The following is a 25494-nucleotide window of genomic DNA, read 5'->3' as shown; positions in this document are numbered from 1 at the left end:
GAGTTTTGAGGAATAGAGTTAGAGAACATTTATATAGCATCAGGACTAGGTCACAGAATAATGCACTTTCCAACACGTTATTTTACAGAGGGGTGACCATACTTTCAAGTTTAGGGTGACTGACTTGGTTAGACCCAGTCTGCGAGAAGGGGATATCAGGAATCATACTGAGAATAAGGAGGTAAAATGGATCCTGAGGTTGAGGGCGGATAGAGGCAAGGGGCTCAATGAGAGGGCCTCTATTAAGCCTGTGTTAAAGTCTAGGAAACTCACAGTTAGATAGACTGCATTTCAAGTATCAGAAATATATGGGCTTTTGTGGTTTTAATGTACTATACATATATTTGTTATGATATTTTTGTTTTTGTTTTTAGTATTCATTATTTTTTATGTTTTGCAGTTTTTTACTATGATAAATGTTTCCTTATGCTTTATTTTAGGCTGATTACCTGAGTGAGTGCTGATTGGATGTTGGAGAGGATTTAAGTGCTCTTTGACTGTAAGTTGTTTTTTATGGTCTGATGAAGCTCCTGTGTGAAAGCACTTACCATTAATAAATTTGTTTTGTGAGTCAGTTATTTTGTGGACTGCATGGTTCGTTCACTGCTTTGTTTGCTGCTATAGTTATATTATTTCTTTTTTGGAGCAGTGCTATGTTTGCCCTCAGCTGTGTGTCATTTTGCTTTGTTTTTATATTTTCTGTTTCGTTTAGTCCAGGAAGAGTTGTTGGTGGTATGATTGCTCCTTGTTGATTAAGCATGTTTAGTTGGCTTGCTTATCTTTTGTTGTTGTGCAAAGGTTGATGTAATCCACGGCCTTCACTGCTGGACTGTCTCTCTTTAGTTTGACAGACCATGTTTTTTGAAGGAGCATTGCACCAGAGGTGTTTATCAGGCTGTAAGGCATCTGAGAGTAATGGTTAATGGTTATAGGGTCGAGAGTGTCATGACCATTGTATGCTGCTTGCAGTATCCCTTTCTGGCCTATTTATCGTTTATTGGTGATGGGGGTGGGGTGGTTGAAGCAAATCATGGTCCATCACTGTTGGGATGGTTTATTGGTGGTTAAGAGCATGTCTCATGAATTGTGAGGCAGCAGTGAGTAACAGTTGCTCATCACACATCAGCAGTCTGGCGTTAACTGTTGTGGGGAGGAAGAGAGCAGTGAGTTTTATCTTTGTGGCTATCCAGAAGAGTTTTATTATACTTCCAGGAGATAAGCTCCCTTAACTTGCTGTGTTTTACATTCCCATGCTTCAGGATGGCCTTTACCACACAAGATAAAAAAAAAAATAGAAGAAATGCTTCCTTAAACATTGTTTTTCAGAAGTTAGTTTACAATGTAAACTTTATGTTATATATAAGGGAGCGTGGTTGGAGAACAATACCGTGGCCTGTATAACTTATGTGCATAAAATAAATAAATACATAAAGACAGTACATTTGATGACTGATCCACCTGGCATTTGGCATAGCTAGTGCATTAAATACATTACTGTTGCAGACAGTTGCAGGTTGTTGCATAGCCTGCTTTGTAGATTTGTAGGCAGCCTATTTATTTTCCTTTGGTGATTTACTGTTGAATGCAGCTGTATTCAACTGCCTTGTTTTCCCTCTCCCTGGCAGGTAACACTCTTCTTTCTTTTAGTAGATGGCTGGATCTCGCAGCATGAAACAGAATTGGGTGGCAATTGATTCCCAAGCAGAGGAGCTGTTTTGAGAACTGCCAGTGGGAGAGTCCTCTATGGTATATGCTTCCATTACATCAAGGAAGAAAAAGTGAGGACATGCATCAAAGAACACTCAGGTGGCATGAAGGACATGAGCCTGGAAATCAGAAGTCAGTGATATATTGGATTCTCCAGCCAGTGCAGCAGGTTAAGATACCATTACAGGTACTGATATTTTGTCAGCATTAGATAGAGGCAGTGCGGAATTGAGGGTTCTAGGGGTCGGGAGACTTGGGGGTGAAAGAGTAGAACAAGTATATCAAAAAGGTAATGTTCTGAGTAGTGGGATTGATTAAGATTCCTTTGGGAAGGTGGGACAATTGCAGAGTGAGTTGAAGATTGCTGGTGATAAGATGGGGTCCTTGTTAGGGAGTTTACTACAGAGTTTAGATAGGGGAGAATCATTGCAGCACAATATGGGTTCAAATTTTGGGATGCAGCCCAGTGGTTTGGTTAGCTACTCAGGCTTTGGTAAAAACAGAAGGGGGGGGGGTCTTTCTGAACCCAGATATTCCTGCACTGGTTAAAGAGAAGATTTCAAAAGGCGAGTATATCAGCATATTTGAATTAATTGATGTGAAGGGGGTACAATGTTTGGTGGACTCTGATGTGGTGAACAGCAAAGATGTCTTGGCAGCTTTTGCAGTGTTGGGATGGAGGAAGGTTGGAAGGCTTCGAGCTAGGACATGGGAGAATTGGATTCTTGGATTTGTGTACTACACTGTGTTTTGATTGGAGCAGGATAATTCACTGACCTTACCACTTTTGGCTTATTTTCTCACAATTTGTGAGGCTCAAAGATTGCATGCTGGGAACACTTGGATGTGGTACGATCAACAGTTCCATAAATGGAAAGTTGTGGATCAGTCATTGAGATGGGAAGTGAGGCACACTGATATCTGACTGGCCACAATGATGGATAGCTTTGGGGGTTTCACTCAGTAAGGTAAGTTATGGATAGAGATGGGTGGAGTGTGTTGGGCATTCAGTGCAGGATGCTGCACAGGAGCAGCATGCTGATTCTTGCATACTTGCTTGATTTGTGCTGGAGTGCACCCAGTATCTCAGTGTGGCCACTGTAAGGGGAATTTGGTCCATGGAGGTTATTTAATGACTGATACAGTGTCCTTATCCTCCCCAACACAAGATCTACAAGGGTTTAAAGGGTGGAGCATTTTTCAAGGATAGAGGGGAGATTTGTCCTTTAAGGGACAGACGGGCAAGCAGTTTTCCCATTTGTATGTTAAAATACAGATATTGTGCCAAATGTTGAATCACTTTCCAGAATCAGACATTGTGGCATAGTTGATTGGGGGGTTTTCGTTAGGGTTTTCTGTCATGTTGGGGGTTTGTAGGGATGGCTTAGTTTGTAAGAATTTATGTTCTGTGTGAGGAAATGAGGAGGTACTGAAAGGTCTAGGTGAAAAGAAATTGTGCACAGGCAGGTTACTGGCCCCCTTTGAGTACCCTCCTTTTGTCAATTTTAAAGTGTCACCATTGGGGTTGGATCCTAAGAAGACTCCTGGTGAATTTTGCTTGAGTCACCATTTGTCTTTCCCAGAAAGGAATTTGGTCAATGCTTTTATCTCCATTGAGGATTCAAGGATTGGTTATGCCTAACTGGATGATGCTGTGGCAATGATATGAGGGTTTAATGATCCATGGTTAGCAAAGGTTGATATTGAATCTGCTTTCTGCTTGCTGCCCATGTGGGAAGAGCAATGGCCATTATTGGGCATGGTTGTGGACAACAAATTTTATTTTGACAATGTCATGTCCATGGGTTATTCGGTGGCTTGTGCCAAATTTGAAAAATGTAGCACTGTGCTTCATTGGATCTGGCAACAAAGGGTGGGCTCTCAGAAGGCTGCTCATTATTTGGATGACTTTCTGTTAGTAAGTGAAGGATTTTCAGGGGGCGTTGGAAGGTATGCAGGCATTCCTTGTCATTTGCAAAGATTTAGGTGTCCCGTTAGAGATGTAAAAGTTGGAAGGCCCTGCCAAGGCATTATGTTTTTTGGGCTTTTGGGCTAGATAGTTGATGTTGGCCAGGGGTTGTTTTACCATCTGGCTGAGAAGATAAAGTGATTGAAAGGGAAGATTGTGTGAGTGATGTACAGGGAAAATGTGAGGATTAAGGATGCCATGGAGCTTCTGGGGCTCTTGAACTTTGCATGCTGGACAATTAGTCCTGATCATACCTTTTGCAGGTCAGTGACATTCTTGTTAAAAGGGGGGAGAAGCAAACATTATTGGGTAAGGGTTAACAAGCTTATTCAAGCAGATTTAGAACTGTGGTTGTCCTTTATGGACCGTTTCAATGGCATTTTATTTTTGCAGGAGGACTGGGCCAATCAAGAAGAATTGCAGTTTTTTAGAGATGCTGCATTGGGAGGTAAGGATGGGGGCATATTTTAACAGAGAATGGTTTGCAGCTCATTGGATGGATAATTGGGAAGCTGAGTGGAAGAAGGATATGGCCTTCTTGGAACTGATGCTTATTTGGGTGGTGTGGCAAGACCAACATTGTGGTAGGAAGGTGTTTTTTAATTCTGAAAATATCACAATGGTATGTGTGCTAATTCAAAAACAGCCAAATCCAGGTTACTTTTGTTAGTTTTAAGAAAACTAGTTTTGCAGAGTTTGTTGTTAAATTTTCTTTTACAGGTGCACACTTGTTGGGTTCTAGAATTTGATTTCTGACAGCCTTTCTCAATTTGAGTTTCACAGGTTCTGTCAATTGGTCATGGAGGTGCAAGCCACACCAGTCATGTTGCTGGAAGTGGTGTGGCAGATTGGGCTGAAGTGACAGGATGACCGATTCAGCAATCTTGGGTGGATTTGATGAGAAAGGCATATGGTAGGGCATTATCTACATCTGATGAACTTGTGTTGCAGTTGCCTGAGCAGAAGAGAGTTTGGTCAGTGAAGTTGTTGCTACAGTACTTATCTCAGGCTTGGATCAAGCGGCAGTGGTTCAGTCATTTAAGGTAGACCTGGTTGCTATTAGCATATTTGCACAGGTAGTGGAGTTACAGAATTTGACAAAGTCATTGGCAAAAGCTTGGATGTTGAAAGGATGGGGTAGGACTACATGTAGGAGGGCTGATATGTGTTGGCTAATGACAAAGCAGCCTCTTAAGGTGTTGTTGATAGGCCTGCAGCTATTCAAAGGGGATTTGGTGGATTATACACTGTTGGTTACCTTGTCAGTGTGGATGTATAGTGGGGCGTTCAGGGTGAATGAGTTGCTGGGATCACTGGTGTGGCAGGATCTGATTATATTGCCTTTGTCAGTGGAGATATGGTTGCATCGATCAAAAATAGACCAATTGGGTAAGGATGTGCAAATTGTGTGGTGGATGTCTAGAGACAAGTCCATGTGTCCAGTGTCATGGGTCTGAAGGTTGCAGTTGTCACAAGGTGGGAGTCCATATGATTTGTTTTTTTGGTTGCAGGGTGTAATGGTGCTAACAGATGATCATTTCTTGAGTGCAATAAGGAAGGCTTTTCAATGTTTAGGCTTTCAGAGAGAGGATTTTCTACCAATTCTTTTTGCATTGGAAGGGCATCTGATTTGGCAAGGTATGGTAGGTCAGTGGAGATTATTACGAGGGTGGTGCATTGGTCATCAGGAGCCTTTTTGTCTTATATTACATAAGTAGACTTCTTTGGTTGTTGTATTTAAAGTTCTTATTTTTTCAGATAGAAAAGTGGTCATATTGGGTCATTCCTATATTTATTGGGCTGTGAAGTAGGCCGTGATTAGGCCAGAAGGAAGTGAATTGGGGTTGCAGTACTACAGGTGGAAATTTGTTGGCATGATGTTAGAGGGTCTATATTACAACATCAAACTAAAACAAGTTCAAACATTGGGATATCAAACCCTGAAGTCCAAAAGCGGAAAATAGCGAAGCCACGGCACATCGACTTTTTTCCCAGGGAAAAAAAATCGGTGGGCCGTTTTCAGGGCTTTGCTATTTCCTCCACTGTGGTGCAATCTCGGAGTTGTTATATTTAAGTAGAGGGGTTGTGAGGGTACAGCTCCCCACTTCAGTTTAGGTTTAAGGTTAAGTTTTTTTTGTCACGGAACAGTGATTTTTTTTCCTTGAGAAAAAAATCGCTATTCTGTGCTTTTGGTTTTGTTGGATTTCGAACATAACGGTTCAATATTACAACGATCGAACTTTTGTAAGTTCGATGTTGTGATATAGACCTGATGTTAGAGACCTCAGGCGGCATCCGCTCGAGGATGAGTTCACAGACATACATGCTTGGATTGGGATACCACCTATTTTAGTGGTCCACTTAGCAGGTAATGATTTAGGGGTTATTCCAAAATGGCAGTTAGTGTTTAAGGTACTGAGGGTCTTGGGAAGTCTAAGCAGTAGGTTTCCCAATATGAGTATTGTGTGTTTGGAAATTGTACTGAGTTTGGTTTGGAGGAATTTGGGCAATTTTACAGGCACTGAGTGTGCCTAGTGCATCAGTAACCTTAGGCTTTTGAGTCACTTTAGGAATGTGGGTTTTTGTACTATCGATTATAGGGACTTCAGTGATAGGGATCCAGTGTGGTTTAAGAAGGATGGAATACAGTTGAGTGAGTTGGGTGTTGATTTGCTCAATGTACACCTGTTGTTGTTTTTGGAAAGTTTGGTAAAAGTGTTGTAGTCATTTGAGGGGGAACAGCCTGTGTCAGGCTGGTGGGCAGAGAGGATGGGCTGCCATGTCCCTCTTCTGTTTTACCCCTGGTGTTATGTTTTGGATCTTAAAAAGTGGTTGGTTGGGTACTGAAGTCAGTGGTGTCATGCTGCTTCTAGTGTGAAGTCGGAGTGAGTGAGTGGTTGGGGTAACACTGCATGCTTTTCTGTAGGATGGAGGTGAGTGGGTGTTGCTGCCTTCTGTTAATTTACTATGCTGAAGTTATGAAGAAGAAACAACTCAGTCCTGAGAGCAAAGTGCCTCAACGATAAGAAATAAATGTAGTCCACTGAAGAAATCTTGAGGCAACATCATATGTAGCGAAGGAGACTTTACTCAATAAAACACACAGTACCAAAGTAAAAAAGTGTGCGCTTTCGCGTTCCACAGAACACTTCTTCAGACTGAAGTTGTTGCCTCGAGATTTCTTCAGTGTGCTGAAGTTATGTATTATATTTTGATTAATAGATTCTGTGATCAATAAATGTTGTTTAATAAAGCTTGTCTTATGCCATGATGATGTAGTGTGATATTCTTGGGGGAGGGGGTATCTTAACAAATGAGGTTTGTAAACAACTAATTTATCCAGAGTTGCCTGAGGGATTTGGGGTGGGGGAAGGGGAGTGGATGAGAATTTAGTGGTGGAATGGTGGAAAGTGCTTTTGTGGTGAGACAGGTAAGGAAGGGTTAAGGTTAAGGAGAAGGGTATTTAGACAGGAAGTAAGGTAATGGTAAGGACAGAGAGGAAGTGAGGTAATCAGGAGTTAACTCAGTTTTGTCTAGGAGCTGTGGGGTTGGGAGATCAGATTTAGGCATGAATTTGCTGCCCTCCCTCCTGCCCCTTTTTGTGTCAGACAGCATATTGTGGATTCTTTTTTTTTCTTACATGAGTGGTTTGGTAGGCAGAGAAAATGGGCTGGCATGCCCTTTTGCCCCCCCCCCCCCCCCATGTTATGTTTTGGGTCTTACAAAGTGGATGGTTGAGTATTGAAGTGAACAGTGTCACGCAGTTTCTGGTGCAAAATCAGAGTAACTGAATGGTAGGGGTGACGCTGCTTACTTTATGGTGAGACAGAGGTGAGTGTGTGACACTGTCTACTGTTAATTTGTTACGCTGAACTTATGTATTATATTTTGATTACTAAATTCTGTGATTAATAAATATTTTTGATAAAGGTCATCTTATGCCATGATGGTGTAGTGTGATTTTCTTGGGGGTGGGGGAATCTGGACAAAAGGGTCAAAGGTTACAGACAGGACATTCTAAAACTGGTAGGTTAAAATAATCTCAAAATTAGTAATAGAGAAGATAGAGTAATAGTTTATAATATGTTAGTCATAACCAGGTCAGAAGACACTCAATTACTGATCAAGCTAACAATAAATACAAATAATGATAAAGAGAAAAAGAGCAATGGATATGAATATCTGGCTGTGGCGAATGTGAGTGAAAAATAATACTCAAGCATTAATGTATGAACACATGCTAACAGAGGAAGTATTGCATAAATATTTAAATGGTGTTAAAATAAATGAATACATGATGCATTTCATGGAATTAACAGATGAAATAAGTCAGGCAATAACGGGCAGTTTAGAAGAAACCATAATGAAAGATGACAAAATCAAAAGATGAACTTGTGGCTGATGGGACAAGGGGTACAGAGATCAAAAGCGAATACCAAACACAGTTTAATCAAATGGAATAAAAAAAACACAGGGGAAAAGGTTGGAAACATGTAAAGTTGTGAAAATAAGGTAGACCTTGTAAGAAGAAAAAATAACACAGGAAAACAGAGTGGCAACAGATGTACGAGGTAACATAGAATAAAAATGACAAAGAATTTGAAAAATGATTGCATTAACAAATAATAACATGCACATGAGCCTATCATATAGACACTAAAGACTGGTTGAAGTAATACAGGAATGGCTTTTGCAGTGACTAAATATATTAATTTATAAAGTTAAAGTCACTGAGGACAACAGCAATGACACAAAGACATTCTTAGAACTAAAGAGATTAGAATCTGGAGCAAAAAATAAAATACAATGAAATAAAAAATAAAAGAAATAAAGATATAGCAGTAGGACTATGTCCTGAAAAAGAGTTACTGTAAAACCTGTATTTTAAAATGGAAATGGGAAAGAAGAACCAGCACTGTTAGGTACATTACAAAGTATTGTCTACAATACTGAAAGAACTAAGGAAAGCATTTCACAAACGAGACTTTCAAAATTGTTTTATGTAATATTACTTCACAGAAAAGTAGGTTTAAGCAATGAAAACTGTTTATCATTTTTGCAGAACTGGAAGCTGCATTTGGCAGTTAAAATAAGACCTTGCTATGGCAGACTATTATATTTAAGAGGAATATCTGCAAAAACTAACTAATATGATCTTTGAGCTATAATGTAGAAAACAATAAGGCTACAAACTGTTCCCAAGTTTGTTCCTGACAAACACTGGTAAAGTAATTAAAACAATATCATAACAAAATAGATGCAACCATACAAAGTCAGAAAAGTGCCCACTAATTCTTTATGTAAACAACCTGAGACATATCTGGAGATATACAGAGCTGATTATATTTTTCTGGCACTTCAGAATTGTGTACTGGTAATTGTTGTTTGACTAATTTTATATCATTGCTGGCTGACTTCAGAGTTGTGCACTGTTATTTTTGCTTCACTGTATAGTTTTTCAGATCTCTGCTGAAGGTCCCCCCCCCCCCCCCACCATCCCCTATCTCTCTGTGTGTTAAGTTGGTATAACTGGTTTTACATCCTGTGTGTTATCTATCTCAAGGATTACTTGCATAAAATTAGACCCTCTTAGTAACAGCCTGCATATCATTGCTGGAGCCTTCCTGTGTCCTGACAGAGTGCTTTACAAACTATCTGGAGATATACAGAGCTGAGTATATTTTTCTGGCACTTCAGAGTCGTGTACTGGTAATTGTTGTTTTACTAATTTTATACCATTGCTGACTGACTTCAGAGTTGTGCACTGTTATTTTTGCTTCACTGTATAGTTTTTCAGATCTCTGCTGAAGGTGTTTTTCCCCCCTTCCCTATCTCTCTGTGTCTTAAGGTGGTATGACTGGTTTTACATCCTGTGTGTTATCTGACTATCTCAAGGATTACTTGCATAAAATTAGACCCTCTTAGTAACAGCCTGCATATCATTGCTGGAGCCTTCTTGTGTCCTGACAGAGTGCTCTTCAAACTATCTGGAGATATACAGAGCTGAGTATATTTTTCTGGCACTTCAGAGTTGTGTACTGGTAATTGTTGTTTTACTAATTTTATATCATTGCTGGCTGACTTCAGAGTTGTGCACTGTTATTTTTGCTTCACTGTATAGTTTTTCAGATCTCTGCTGAAGGTGTTGGTTTTCCCATACCCACCCTCCCTAACTTGTTGTTTAAATTTGGAGGCTTTCGCAGTTGCCCGCCCCCATTGTAGATTTGATCTGGGACACTCCCCCCAGTACCATCTCTTTGCCTCATTATACCTAATAGACTCCTTCTGCACTTGTTTTTATTCATTTTTAATTTAATTGCATTTTTTAAACTGTTTGGTCTAACATTGCTACATACTTAAGTGTGCTAGCTTGCACTGCATTTGAATTGTTTTTACTGCTTTTTTAGCTACTTTTCTGTATATATATATATATATATATATATATATATATATATATATATAAATACCTTTCCTGTAACTAGTGTAGTCCAGATTCAGATTTGCTGTATCCAGGACTGTATGTAAGCTTCTGAGCCCCCCCCCCCCCCAAGCTTTCTATGCTGGAGGGAAGCCTTCTAGCTTATCAGTGGGAGTGGTAAGCACTAGGTAACCTATCTACCACATAAGGAGTGGTTCTGGCCCAGAAACTGTAGTTACTGGCTGTTTGGGCAGTTTTTCCATCTCTCTCTCTCTCAACTTTCTGATTTAAAAGCCCGCATTTGCACTTATTTCCCCCCTTTCCTGTAACTAGTTTAGTCCAGATACAGATTCTTAGTTTTAGCACTTGAATTTGCTTATTTGTGATCAGCACTTGTTCAGAACTTGTTGTAAGCACTAAATAACCTACTAATTACTACAGCACTCAACCTTCCTCATTACCTAGAGGAAAACAGTTTTGGTACTTACTTTCCTCATTTGCTTAGAGAAAAACAGATTTTGTACTCACTTTCCTCACTTATCTAGAGGAAAATATTTTTTTATTCAGGCATGTCCAAGGGTCAGCTCCCAGTGTTCTCTCCTATCTGATGAATCTGGGCATCTTGGGGCAATGTAGAAATTGCCTAATGTACACAGATAACCCTCTCCACCTACCACCCAACACTACAACCTGTGAGAGATGCACTTATCTAGCTGAGGTAAATCTCTCTCCAATCAAGACTGAACTTGACAGTCAAGAGGAGAAGGTAAACACTTGCACCACACCACACTCATCACATAGTCTCACTAAATCTACACCACCAAAATCCATACATAGAAACACAAAAACATTTGCGGAGGCTCTCAATAATAATCTACTCAAGCAACAGAGACCTCCAAAGCAGAAATGCAAGCAACCACCACCCCCCAAAACACCACAAATGACACATAGCCTGCAGACTCAGTGTGCCACTCAACCACAGCCAATAAGGCAAAACAACGTAACCAACACACTAGTCATAGGTGACTCTATAGTCAGGCACATTGATGTCCCACTCACCAGGCTAAACAAGGAGAAGGTTACTGTCAGCTGCCTGTCGGGTGCCAGGATCCGCCACATAACCCACGCACTCAGGTCACTCCACAGCAAGTACAAATATGACTCTGTCATTGTCCATATTGGTTTGAACGACCTGAGACGTACCTCCCTGGACTACATGAAAAGAGACTTGGAAGAGCTCTCCAATCTTGTAGCCTAGGCAGGTATGACCCTAGCCCTGAGTAGCATTTTGCCATCACCCAGAATGATGCTGCAGCACAAGGACAAAATGATTGACTTCAACAATTGGCTAAGCTTCTGGTGCCATTCTAAAGGGATCCAGTATCTGTCTGCCTGGGATGACATGGTCGACAGACCATGATCCTTTGCCAGAGATGGCCTGCACCTGTCACCCCTGGGATTCCGGATACTGGCTAAGGTTCTTGCAGCCCCTATAGTGCCTTTTTTAGGCAAGGCTCAAATGACAAATTCACCACCGTAACAGGAACAGGCAAGCAAAAACTGAGGGTGATGCTACTCAATGCTAGAAGTCTAAATCTCAAAATGCACTCACTCGATGCACTCCTTAAAATGGAGAACATCGATATCTGTGCAGTGACTGAGACCAGGTTCAAGGCTCCAGAGAGCACCCTTGCACTACCAGGCTATAACTCATACCACACTTTTCGGCCATGTAACTTGGACCGAAACACCAAAGGCGGAGGTGTGACCATATTCATTAAGGATATCCACACCTCCAGGCTAGTTGCTCAGCATAATGCAGCCAAGGTTATCCAAGTGCAACTACTTCTGGGCAAAACTGCAATCCAAATTGTAGCTTGCTACAGATCACCCACTATGCCCCAGGATTCCCACTCCTCTTTTCTTGATGTACTGGAAGATATTAGGGTTCAACCAAACACCCTAATAATGGGTGATTTCAACTACCCCACCATTAACTGGGAAAACTACTCAGGTACCAACTTCTTCGTTCAATGCTTTCTGGAATTCATAAACTCCAATGCCCTGGATCAACTTTTCCACACCCTCACCAGGGGCAAGAATATCCTAGATCTAGTCATTACCAACATGAGTGACTGGTGTTCCACACCTGAAGTCAATGCCTCATTGGTCCGATCTGACAATAAGCCTATTACCCTAGATAACCACATCCTGCCCCCACCCCCCCCATTAAGGAAACCATGGTAAAAAGTTTCTCCAAAGCTAACTTCATGCTTCTTAAGACAGAAGTGGTGAACTTCATGAAACCCATGCAGATGGACAATACAGTTACGACTACTGAATCCTACACAATTGCACTTTATAAGCATTTACATGAGTGCATGGATTGTGCTATCCCAGACAGAACCAAGACACTATCCTCCAAAAAAAAGGAAGTCAATCTGGTGGTCCCCTGCCATAAACAAACTGTACAACAGAAGGAAGAAACTGTTGCAAAAGAGAGTAAAATCCCATGAGTGGAGGAGCTCCCTGGTCAGCCTCAGTAAGAAGCTGCGATCCCTGATAAAATCCTCCAAAGCTAGTTACGAAAACAAAATCGCCACTGATTCTAAAGACAACCACAAAGCATTCTAAAGCTATGTCAAGAATCTCAATGGCGATACTCAGATCTGTTCTGAGTTACAGCACAATGGCACTAACTATACAGACCCAACTGATATTGCCAACATCCTGGCACATAGGTTCAGTGTTAACTTTACCCCCCCCTCACTCCATAAAGAGCCCATCTCTATACCGGAAGAATGCAAAGTTCCTGTAATCAAGGCTGCACAGGTAAAAACCACACTCTCCAAAGCCAAGAACACAGCATCCATGGGACCAGACAACATCCCAGGCTGTGTTCTACACAAACTACAGAACAAACTGGCACCCCACCTAATTACCATGTTCAGTCATAGCCTTACCTCAGGCTTTGTGCCTGCTGAATGGCGCACTGGGATGGTTATCCCACTCCACAAGGGGGGAGCCACCACGGACCCCGGGAACTACCGCCCCATTCACCTGATGAGCCTGGTCTGCAAGGCTATGGAACACATCATCATGGAACTTATAAACAAAGACATTGGTAATCTCCAAACTCTGGACCCCACCCAGTTTTGGTTTGTAAAAGGCAGATCATGTCTCCTAAACCTGATAGACGTCTTTGAAGCAGTCACCAAAGCCGCAGGCAAGGGTAAGGTGGTTCACACAGCCTATCTAGATCTTGCCAAGGCTTTCAACACCATCCCCCACTCTGGAATTATAGATAAACTCACTAAACTAGGTATAAATCCCTATGTCACAAGATGGGTTGCCAAATGGCTCACTGACAGAACCCACACTGTGAAAGTAGCAGACTCCAAATCTGACTTCAGACCAGTGACAAGTGGAGTACCACAGGGTTCAGTCCTGGGTCATCTCCTGTTTGGTATATACTTCTCTGAAGTACAGGCTAACACAGAAGGTTTTTGGCTAACCAAGTTCAAAGGTGACTGCAAACTAGGAGACATAATCAAAACTCCTAACAATGTGGACATCCTACAAAAGGGCCTCACTGAGACAGATGCCTAGTGTCAAAGCCATGGCCTCAAGCTCAATTCCAAAAAGGGCACTGTCATCCCCTTTGGTAAAAACTCTGTACCCATGAACTACAACATAGGTGGTAGCATACTTAACACTGAAAGTGTGATAAGAGACCTTGGGACACAGGTGGACAGTAGTCTCACCTTTGATAATCACATCGCCACAGTAGTCAGGAAATTTTTCTACGTGGCACACCTCATCACAAAAGGTTTCTCATCCAGAAAAAAAGAGGTCATTGTTCCCCTCTACTCATCACTCATTAGACCCATTATAGAGTACAACGCCCCTTTTGGTATGTACCTCACAAGACATCTACAACAACTGGAAAGGCCACAGAAATACCTCACAAAGAGGATTACTGGCCTCAAACAGATGCCCTATGCAGACAGTCTCAAAAAACTCCAGCTTTACTCCATCGCATATCGCCTACTCAGAAGTGATCTCTACCTAACATACAAAGGTATCTTGTATGTTTTTTGATGGTCTGAAGAAGTTGGCTTACCTTTTGCCAATGAAAGCGCTTTCCAATAAAGGAGTTTAGTTCTACAAATCCGCTCTCTTTTTTGTTTTCTCTAGTTTTGTTTTTTTGTCAGTACGTAACATACAAAGCTATGTCAAACCCAGAGCTGTTGGTCATGCTCCACTTAAAGCTATCCCAATCCCTTCGAGCTACACACTCTAGGGACCTAAACCTTGTCACCACAATAAACAGAACATGCCAGAGGGATAGATTCCTGTCCCAGAGACTTCCCATACTCTGGAATAAACTACCTATCTATATCAAACAAAGCTCCTCATTAGCACTCTTCAAGAAAAATCTTGATGACTGTATGGGAAATAGGAAATTTACCATGGGGATCACCTCTGTGGCTCTGCTCGACAGTGGCACAGGAAAATAATTTTCTTGGGTGGTAAAGGCCAAGGTACCTTTTTGGCTGGGCTTGTATAGGCCCCAAGGCCGATAGCCTAGTACCTACCTATGAACCTATGAAGAGTCCCAGGAGCTAAGAAGGAATTACAATGCTAGAGACATACAGTGAAAGAATTAACTTGAGAAGAAGATATAACAAAGCAAAACTTATGATTTCCAAAGTGGGACAAAAAAAAAAAAATATATATATATATATATATATATATATATATATATATATATATATATACATACGTAAGTGGCACAAATATATATATATATATATATATATATATATATATATATATATATATATATATATAGGTTAGAACTAGGCTAACGGCACTTGTGAGCCATTTTAAGCCTAGCCAGTTACCCCATGTGAGAATCAAACCCTGACCCTTGAGTTTGTAAGGTAAACACCTTAACCATTATGTAATCCTCCCACTATATATATATATATATATATATATATATATATATATATATATAAACATAAATATATATATATATATGGGTCTATGTTCTTTACGCAAAAGTACGGTTCATCGAACCTTACTTCTGTAAAATGACTTCTGCGAAAGTGCATTTTGTCAAAAATGCACTTTCGCGGACAAATAAAACAACCTAAACATAAAAAAAAAAAAAAACATATTAAACACTGATATGCAGGGGGGCAAGCCCCCTGCACAAGCCCCCCACATCCCACTTACTTTAATATTCTCACTATGAGATCGCACTACAGTGGGGAAAAGGGAATATTCCTTTATCCCCACTGTACTACGATCTCAACAAGAATTTCCTTAGTTGTACATCAACAGTATACATTGATGTACAACTAACGGTACATGATAACGGCATTTTTTTTTGTTTGTTTTCTTTGGCGAAAGTGCATTTTCGACAAAATGTGCACTTTCGCTAAAGTAATTTGGACAAAGTACAGTTCGATGAACCGAACTGTCAATAAAGCAACAAGGACCCATATATATATATATATATATATATATAAAATTTATAGACCAGTCAGAAAAAAGAGGTACAACTTGATGCATTTGTTATTTAGAGCTTATGTTCTCTGATAATTCAAACTAAACAATAGATACACATCATTTGCAACTCCAATTGGAAAAGATCACATGCCTTGAATAGGTTAGATAAAGTATACTGGTATAGAATACATTCCTTTGGTTAACAACAATTAAGACAAAAGCAAATACATGCTGGAGTATGAAGTAAACCATGGAGTTTAGGAGGAAAATTAATCAAGCACAATTCTTTTAAGACATATTACATAGTTGATTCTAAATAGCATTATTTATGGACTACAAAATTAAAGTACTGAGAGGAAATATAAGGGAATCTAGAATCAAGAAGTATCTTGCAGAGCTGCCATGCATCTGTCGGCTTAGAAACTTCCATATGTGATACTGAAATGTTGAAGTTCTACAAACTTCACTAGGTGATTTGAACATAGTTGGATCAATTAAGCAATTATATGTACATGAAAATACACAGAGAATCTGAAAATGTCTGCTTAGTATTGTGGACTGATTGACACAAGAAGAAATGGCTATATTTTTGTATACATCTTTCTTATCCACATCTCTTGCAGTGGCAGCTGGTGAATTCAAATCAAAGGGAGGGCTGCAGGAGACAGCTGAATGGGTGGTGCCGGTGGGAAGGGGTGGGGTCAGCTAGAAAGGGGTGGAGTTATGTTAAAAACCACAAAAACTGGGACTTTAATTAAATACGCTGCCCTGGGCGCCAAACCATCATTATGAGAGTCCAATCAAGACAAAATAAATTGTAGAAGAAAAAAATATTTCAATGCATTGGCTACATGACAGCTTACTTAATATCTTGATGGAAACAAAAAGGCTGTGAGGCATGAAAAAACAAATTACTTTTTAAATACATTACTAGAATGCCAGTCAAAATCACGTATAAAAAAATGGCACTCAACTCAAACCACTTCTCTTTGCACTGCAGTTCTAATTATAATTTATATTCAGTTTTATAAAAGTACCAAGTAACATGCTGAAAGTAGCAATCTCTGTGATACGCCAACTTGTAAAAATATTTCTTATCCAAAAAAGACCTGCTTCCTGACAACAACTATCTACTTGTTTCATTGGGAAAACATGATCAAAGTAAAAAATAAAAAGCAAACAAGAAACAAGCTCAAGATAAATTGCTTAAAGGATTACTGCACAGGTTATGGACCACACATGATAGTTTGCCATTCTGTTTAGTTTACAGGTAAAGCCTGCAAAGATGACTGGAAGTCTCCAACAAATGTAGGGAGCTTCTGAAAATACTGTAATCCTGTCATATGCATTTTAATTCCTAAGGCTTATACGCTATCTAGTTATGTAAATATTTTCTGCATGGCAACAACAAAAAGGCTTTAAATGTTGGTAATTCTTTAACATTATTCTTATTAAAGCTTACTCGCATCTTACAGTCTCAGTCAAGCTTACCTGATGGTCATTAAAGCACTGCTACTTAAACACAGAGCAACAGGCACTGCAACAACATGAATTTTCTGAATAAGAAGAAGCATAAATCAAGAGTATAAAAATATGACAGAAAACCAGAACATTCTGCAAAATCAAGGACAGATGAAAAGCCACTGTAGTACTTGTGTCTACCTTGGATGGTGGTGGTGGTGGGGGGGGGGGGGTACTCTGCACACTTATAGTGCATAACTGCTCCTTGCCTTGATTTGACACATCCAGAGTCACTACGTGGAGGAGTTGGGTGCAACAAGTATTTCACAATTTGAAATGTCTCTGGCTGACAGCAATGGCCCTGACACATTTGTCATACCTCTCAGCCTCAGAGCTAGAAATCTGGACAAAGCCATAAACAGAAGTGGAACAAAGGCCCAAGAATAAGAACAATTTTTAAATATTGCTCTTATAAACTTAGAAAGATAATAAAATAGTAGGTCTTGCATTAGTATGAATTTTCCGGAAGGGTATGAAATCTGAAACTCAAATGCCTGTCATTATTTTTCTAATTTCAATCTTTAATAAGTTGCCACTAATTTGTCAGAAAACCACAATTCTATGAAAAACAGACCAAAAATGTGATGCAAAAATATAAAATAGCCACACAATACAGCTGGGAACCTGTCAAAGAAGGGAAACTTTTTTAATATTAGTACTGTTAACTTGAGCAACTGACAAAATGAAAGAATCTACATGCATTTCTGAAATCAAAAGTAATCTATAACTCTGATCATTATAATTATTTATTAATTGTAAACCCTCCACATTTTCTTCCAAATTTGCCATTTTGCAGAGGGATTATTAGGGGGAGAGCAACATTTTGAGCCAAAAGCTGGGACAGTTAAGAGGTTTGGATAAATCTAATTCTATAAAGCAATTTATTTACGCGTACCTCTCAACCTCTTAATGCAGGAAATCTGGACAAGGCCAAATATATTGGGGGAATATGCAAACAGTACTAAAGATTACTCTTCTATAAACTTAGACAGTTGACAGAATAACAGGTCTTGGTTTAGCATGTATTTTGCTGAAGGGTGTGAAGTCTGAAACTCAATGTCTGTCATTATTCAGTGACTTCATTCCTAAATGATTTGCCAGAAAACCACAAATTTTATGAGGAACAAACCAAAAATAAGAAGCAAAAATCTATTCATTCTGCAAAAATCTGGACAGTTGAGAGTTATAGTTCAGCCAGGGCTGTCTGAGTTTGCCACCATTCCCCTCTCACAAAATCATGGTCAATTGGGGCCTCCCCCCTGCAGCTATTCCAATGTCCCATTACTTGGCTATTTCGTCCCATTTACCATAAACACTGTAATGTGCATACTGCTTTACTTCTACAATGACTTGGATTTCATTTAAAAGTTTTATTTTACATTTTACAGCACAACCACTAATAGACATCTGCTAAACAAAGCAATGCAGTCTCACAATGAAAATAGACTTAGCATTAAAACTTCTCTGCATTGAAACCCACATTCAAAGAAAATACATCTGGCCGGTGTCAGATAAAGATCAACTTTGGGCTGTTTTCAAATCATAGGCCCCTGGCACAGGAAACATACATGTGTTCTTTGATACACCTTCCTGATTGTATTAAATTATATACCTTGTATAGTACAGTACAGTTGTTAGGAGGCGTTTGAAATTTATTGTTTTGAACATTTTTCCAGTAAATAATGAAACAAAATGCATACACCGATAATGACAAAACTGCCCAATTCAGAACATTTCCATCATACAAATCTACTCAGACTTTTATAATCCACTAGTATCAGTAAATATGCACAATCTCTGCAGAAGTAAAAGTCATTAAAGAGATATGTAACTAATGAAGAGGTTGCAGTTAGCAAACAACTTTATGTTTCATTGTTTCATCTACAAATAAAGTACCTGTTGCCATTGAGGAATAAATTGCCTATGTTACATTAAAAATGATAAACTGGTAATATTGCAATAGGGAATGGATGACAAACTGATAACAGGTTTATCGTTACTGGTATTTCTGCCAAAGAGGACATTCTCAGGACTGCTGCATCCAACACCTTTAAAAGTACAACACAGTACAGTATCAGCAATGCATCTATATACTGTGGGAGTAGAACCCACAGCCTTCTGCATAAAAAGCAAGTACACTACCTGTTGTACTATTAACAATGCAAGCAGACTTAGACTAAGCAGCACTAAACTTCTCTTCAAGCTCTCAGCTCCTTGTAAAATCCACTCAACACTCAACTGTATCTCTACACTTTGAAGCACAAGAAATCTGGAAAAAGCCAAAATTTATTGGGGGAAGGGGCAAAAGCACAAAAACTAGGGACAGATTTTAAACATTGCTTGTATAATCTTTGAAAGTTGCTAGAATAAAATGCTGTGTTACCACCATGCATTTCATTGCCAAGACTTGAACTCAGGACCCTGTGCACTACAGTCAGAGCAGCATACCACTATGCCAAATCAGCTGTTTCTTGAAAGACAGGTAGACTGAAACTTAAATGGCTATCATTTAGTGAATTCAGTTCTCACCATGGCTGTCAACTTCTTAGCACAAAACACCTAGACAAAGCCAATAATGGGGAAATACAGCTCCCAAACATATTCATTGAATTCAGTTCTCACTATAGCTCTCAACCTCTTAGCACAAAAAACCTGGACAAAGCCAATAATGGAGGAATACAGCCCCAAAAATAGGAACAAATTTCAAATACTGATCTTATAAACAGAGAATTGCTAGAATAAAAAGGTTTTGCATTACCATGTTCTTTCTGAAGAAGATGAAGTCTGAAATTCAAATGCTTGCCATTATTTATTGAATTCAAAATCCAGAAAAACAGATTTTATGAGGAACAGAACAAAAATAAGAGGCAAAAATTTTACAAGTGGTGGAGGGGTAGGGAATTGAAGCTCTTGCTACCTGCTCCCAAGGTACAGGGTTTGAGTCTAGCCACCAGGTATATTTCCTGAGTTTTCTCTAGCCACCATATGGGCATTATACACACACAGCTCTACCTGAGCCAGCTTAAAGTCATTCCTTTAGAGTCTTAGCTTCGTTAAAAGAAGTCCATATGCAGTTGAGTCCAGTACAAGTTTCAAAAATGCCCTTCATTAATTCCTGCAGCCCAAAGGAGTGCAGTTGTTTCAAAAAAGCCCAGCGAGAGCAAAGTCCTTCCGCTTCCTGCGAGAGCAAGCTACCCAGCCTGCAGATTTTGCAGTCCAATTCCCTTCCAGTCTTCCTCACTTTCATTGCGCCGTGGGGTCTCCTGCCCACCCTCGGACTCACGCACCTGTTAGACTCCTTGGTCCGTGTTTCAAGATGGGATGGGTGGGTCACCGACGTCGCCACGGACCCTGGGCACCCGAGGTGAGCCCTGTGTATTTTTAAATAAACTGGTTTTATTATTTCAAACAAAGTTTTTGCCAACCTAAATGGATTAAATGACATGCTCCATCTGTAAAGGGTGGATTTATTCGTGGTCACCTTCCAGTACAAACAGCATTATTCTCCCATAATGACTTACATAGGTGTCCGATGTCCATTAAATTTGAATGTATAACTGAATCTAAATTATTTCAGACTATTCTAGATTACAGTTAAATATTAATTGCAGTACATTCTCAAAGTCCTTGAAATCCAGTCAGAATTCAATATTTATTATCATCTAACATTTTTGCCTCACGTAATTGATATTATTAAGAAATCTCGGTCTTCTAACATTTCAGTTGGCGTGGAATGATCAGACATAAAAGATAAGATCACTGGATATCTTATTAATCAAGTTTTTAATATAAGAACAAGTAATCCCAAACATAAAATTAATCTCCACATATGAATATAGATACTAGAGCACTTACCAAAGCTTAAAATTTCTCAAGATAACAAATCTCTACTTACAGCTCTAAAAGCTAAACTTCATATATCCTTAGCATCTCAGTTAGCACATGTCAAAACCAAGCTTACTGTGAAGTGATCTAAATGGATTTAAATGTCTTCAAATGTTTGGCTAAAAACGTCTAACTCCAAAAGCCACAGAGTTATATTTAGTCCTTAAAAGTAAATGATACAGTGATTAAAGATAATGACTGTATTCTGAAATCCACGCATCCACCACTTTTTTCCTATTTTTTGCACATGGAATTTGTCTGTCACTTCAACAGTGACAATCATCCAGAGTCATCATACATCTTCTTTCGGCTTTTCCCAGTTAGGGGTCGCCACAGCGGAATTCCGGTCCGCTAATGATTGGTAGTTGATTTTTACGTGCCGAGTTACCGGCCCTGACGCACAACCTTCAATGAAGGTACGCCCATTCATGCATGCCTCCATGCAGAAGATGCTCTAGCTGAGAATCAAACCAGACAGCATCTTACTGTGAGGCGACAACGCTACCGCAGCACCAAAATTTTGTAAATTCTTGTGATTTTTTTTTACTTATTCTAAAATGGTCTTAATGATTTTCATTTAATTTAGTCTAAAATAGTTGTATTACATTAGCCTACCTGCTGACTCTTCCAGTCCCTGTTCTTTGATGAAGCTTAAAAAAAATCACCCTTGCAGCTTTAAAAAATAACCCACTCAACTGTTTTCCCTGTTCTGCTTCCTAGCTTTCTATACTGTTTTTGTTTCACTTTGCAAACCAACTTGAAAAACCTGTAGCTGGCTCTGAAATTATGATGTCACATCTGCCATCTGCTCTTGCTCTAGCTATCGGGATGTTTCCTCCCCCAAAATGATGTAATCCCCACCCAATTTGCATGCTGTATAGAAGAGCCAGTGTTCCTCCCACATTGTGATGTCAGACCTGCCTTACCCAGCCCACTCAACCTAATAAAATCCATGTGGTGTGTGGAACTCCTTTTCATTGTACGTGTATCCTGTCGACTGCATTCGTTTGAGGGACTACTGAAAAGTTTGGATTGCCTGCATTTTCGTCTGCATTTTTTGCTTCATTGGTAAGGTAAGTCTTCCTAGTGAATTAAAAATGTAATTCTACACACAGCCCCTGTTTGAATGCACTTCTAGCCCTATTTTGTGCTTCCTGATATAGTTTATGACTCTCTTCTGAACAGGAATACTCTCTTCCTCCCTATGAGGATTCTGATGCTGAAGAATCTATCCCTTCAGCCTCTCCTCCTGAGGATTATTCTTTTGGGGAAACTGTGCATACCATGAAAGAGCACTTCCACTGGGAGAGCCAAGACTACTCAGAATCTAAGAAAAGGCTCAGAGACTTTCCTTTACTACCTCAGCACAGGCCTCTTGCTATCCCCCCTGTTTTAGACATTGTAGATGATGTATTTTCAGAGTCCGGCCTGTCTCCTGACTCTTTACCCCCTGCACCTGTTAAGCCAGACAGATACTACAGGGTTCCAGATTCACATAAATTTGTTTATAAAAACCCTGCTGCTGACCCAGAAACTATTTCTCAGGGTCCTAAAGGGGTCAAGGCTTCCACTGCAAAAAACCCTATCCCATGTGATAGGGATTCAAGGGCACTGGACAGATGGGGGAAAAAGGTTTACACTTCTGCTACCTTGGCTGAGAGGGCTTTAAATTGTCAATTTCATATGTTTAAATATCAGCATACTTAATGTCACTGCTTAAACAGAAAATATTAACATATTCTGAATGTGCAGGAAACAAGAAAATGCAGGATTTATTGCATGCAACTGAACAAGTGGGAAGGCATACTTTGCAATGTGGTTTTGATTCTCTGGAGGCCTCTTGCAGGGCTGCTGTTACGGGATCTGTCATTAGGAGGCATGCTTGGTTAAAGGAACAGAATCTGCCTGATCATGTTAAAGCAAAATTACTAGATGCTCCATTACAGTATGATACTTTGGTGTTAAAGCAGAGGAGGTGTTGAAGAAAATGGAGGACAAAGCAAAATCTATGCAGACAGTTAAGGATTTCTTACAGGTGCAGCCACCCAGATTTAGCAGAAACTGGCCCACAAAGAATTGGTCCTTTCCAGTGTCAGACAGGCCACAAAGAGGCAGATACAGATGCCCCAGAGGCAGATCCCAGCCCCAAGGCTCATACAGGCCTAAACAATGGGGTGCTTCTACCTCCAAAAGCGGAGAAGACAAATCACAGCTATACAGGAAACAGTCCCAATGACTTTCCTCTGCCAGCACCAAGCACTTATCTTTTGGCAGCCCCCTTAGGGGAAAAGCTAGCACTTTTTTCACAAAATTGGCACATGATCACCCAGGACAAATGGGTCTTGAATATAGTGTCTCAGGGCTACAGGTTCCACTTTCACACCCTGCCAAGGGCAAAAGGTATGCCAGACCTGCCATACAATCAATGGGCAGAGGCACAAAAGCAAGTTTCATCCCTCATGGACATGAGGGCCATTCAACGAGTACCACAGCAAGAGCAGGGACAAGGATTTTACTCTAGACTTTTCTTGGTACCCAGAAAGGACAAAGCCTGGAGACCAATACTGGACCTGTCTATTCTAAACACATTTCTGGACGTTCCAAAATTCAAAATGTTGACTCTGCAGCAGCTTCTGCTCATGCTGGGCAAGAAGGCTTGGCTTGTAACTTTGGACCTAAAAGAGACATACCTGCATGTCCCAATCAGACAATCTTGCAGAAGATACCTCAGATTCATAGCTGGCTCAATGCACTACCAATTCTCTGCACTGCCCTTTGGCTTATCTACTGCACCCAGGGTCTTCACAAAATGCCTGGCACCAGTAATTGCATTTTGCAGACAAAGAGGAATTCAAATATATCCTTACTTGGACGACTGCCTTATTCAAGCAGAGAACAAATGACATTCTACTAAAGCATCTGGCATTTGTAAAAAGATTACTAATTTGCCTAGGGTACACAGTAAACGAAAATAAATCAAAACTAGTACCCTCTCAAGAGATAATATTCCTGGGTGCAAGCTTAAATACAACTGCCCAGATGGCTTACCTCATGCCAGACAAACAAAGGCAACTGACTTCTTACTTCAAAATGTTGGCAACAAAGACCCAGTTATCTGCAAGAAAAATTCTGCAGGCTTTGGGCTTCATGGCATCTTGCATCCTGCTAATTCCATATGCCTGACTGCATATGAGGAAACTACAATGGTATCTAAAAAGTGTTTGGACTCAACATTGCCACAGCCTGGAAACATTAATTACCCTCATTCCCTGCCTGCAACAGGAGTTTCGATGGTGGGCACAGGCCTGTCACCACAACAAGGGACAGCTATTCACTTTACCCACAGCCAGGCAGACACTAACAACGGATGCATCAGATTATGCCTGGGGGGCCCACATGGCAGAAAAATTTATTCAGGGCACATGGCCCGCAAGCCAGATGCATCTTCATATCAATCAAAAAGAGATGCTAGCTGTTCAAAATGCCCTGACAGCTTTCAAGGATCTACTTCATCCAGGACAACTACTGATAAAGATGGACAATACTACAGTCATGTGGTACATAAACAAGCAGGGAGGCACACATTCCTACCCCCTCTGCAGACAAGCCATGACTTTGTGGGACACAGCATTGACTTATCAAGTTCACCTGCAAACACAATTCCTGCCAGGAAAGATAAATACTCTGGCAGACAAACTAAGCAGAAACCTCATGGATCCCCATGAGTGGAAACTGTATCCACAAGTCTTCAGCATGATAACAAGGAAATGGGGATGCCCAGACATAGATCTGTTTGCCTCCCCTCACAACTGCCAACTACAGAGATTCTGCACAAGGACTTATCAAAAGCAAGCATGGAAAGTGGATGCTTTATCCTTCATCTGGAAAAACCTAACAGTATATGCCTTTCCTCCACTGCATCTCCTCCCCAAGGTACTCCTAAAGGTCAGACAAGAGAAGCTAAAAATGATACTGGCCACGCCAGCACTGGTACCCAATCCTAAAGAACTTGTCTCAGGGTCCAGCCTGGACATTGCCTCGAATTCCTCACTTACTGACCCAACAAAACAATCAGATCCTGCACAGCCAACTCAGGACCTTAAATCTGGCAGCATGGCGGATAATGTAGCCATTCAGAACACTCCTCTCTCCAAAGCTGTGATGGATGTTATTTTGGAGGCCAGGAGGCCCAGTACCAGAAAATCTTATGCAGAAAAATGGAAGAGATTCTGTGCTTGGAACCAGGCACAAGGAATTGACACGTTTGTTGCAAACATTCCTCAGATTTTACAATACTTAACTGAGATGCTGGACACAGGCCTATCCTTTTCATCAATTAAGATCCATGCCTCTTCCATTTCAGCCCATTACAATATGGAACCACCTATCTTTTCTCATTCTTTAATAAGGCAGTACCTCAGAGGGGCCAAAAACATAAGACCTCCAAGGAGAGCACCAATACCTGCATGGGACC

At 40.3% G+C, this 25494-nt stretch overlaps 1 protein-coding gene across 2 annotated transcripts in view; it reads right to left on the bottom strand.

Annotated features, from left to right (window-relative positions):
* PLXDC2 (plexin domain containing 2) overlaps positions 1 to 25494 on the bottom strand; it is a 3345655-nt gene that overhangs the window by 1240316 nt on the left and 2079845 nt on the right. The window lies entirely within an intron of this gene.

The sequence above is a fragment of the Protopterus annectens genome, chromosome 3.part0, assembly GCF_019279795.1.
Source record: "Protopterus annectens isolate FY-2018-M chromosome 3.part0, PAN1.0, whole genome shotgun sequence".
Lineage (NCBI taxonomy): Eukaryota > Metazoa > Chordata > Ceratodontiformes > Protopteridae > Protopterus > Protopterus annectens.
The sequence above is the reverse complement of the archived record's forward strand: the minus strand, read 5'-3'. Positions and strand labels throughout refer to the sequence as shown.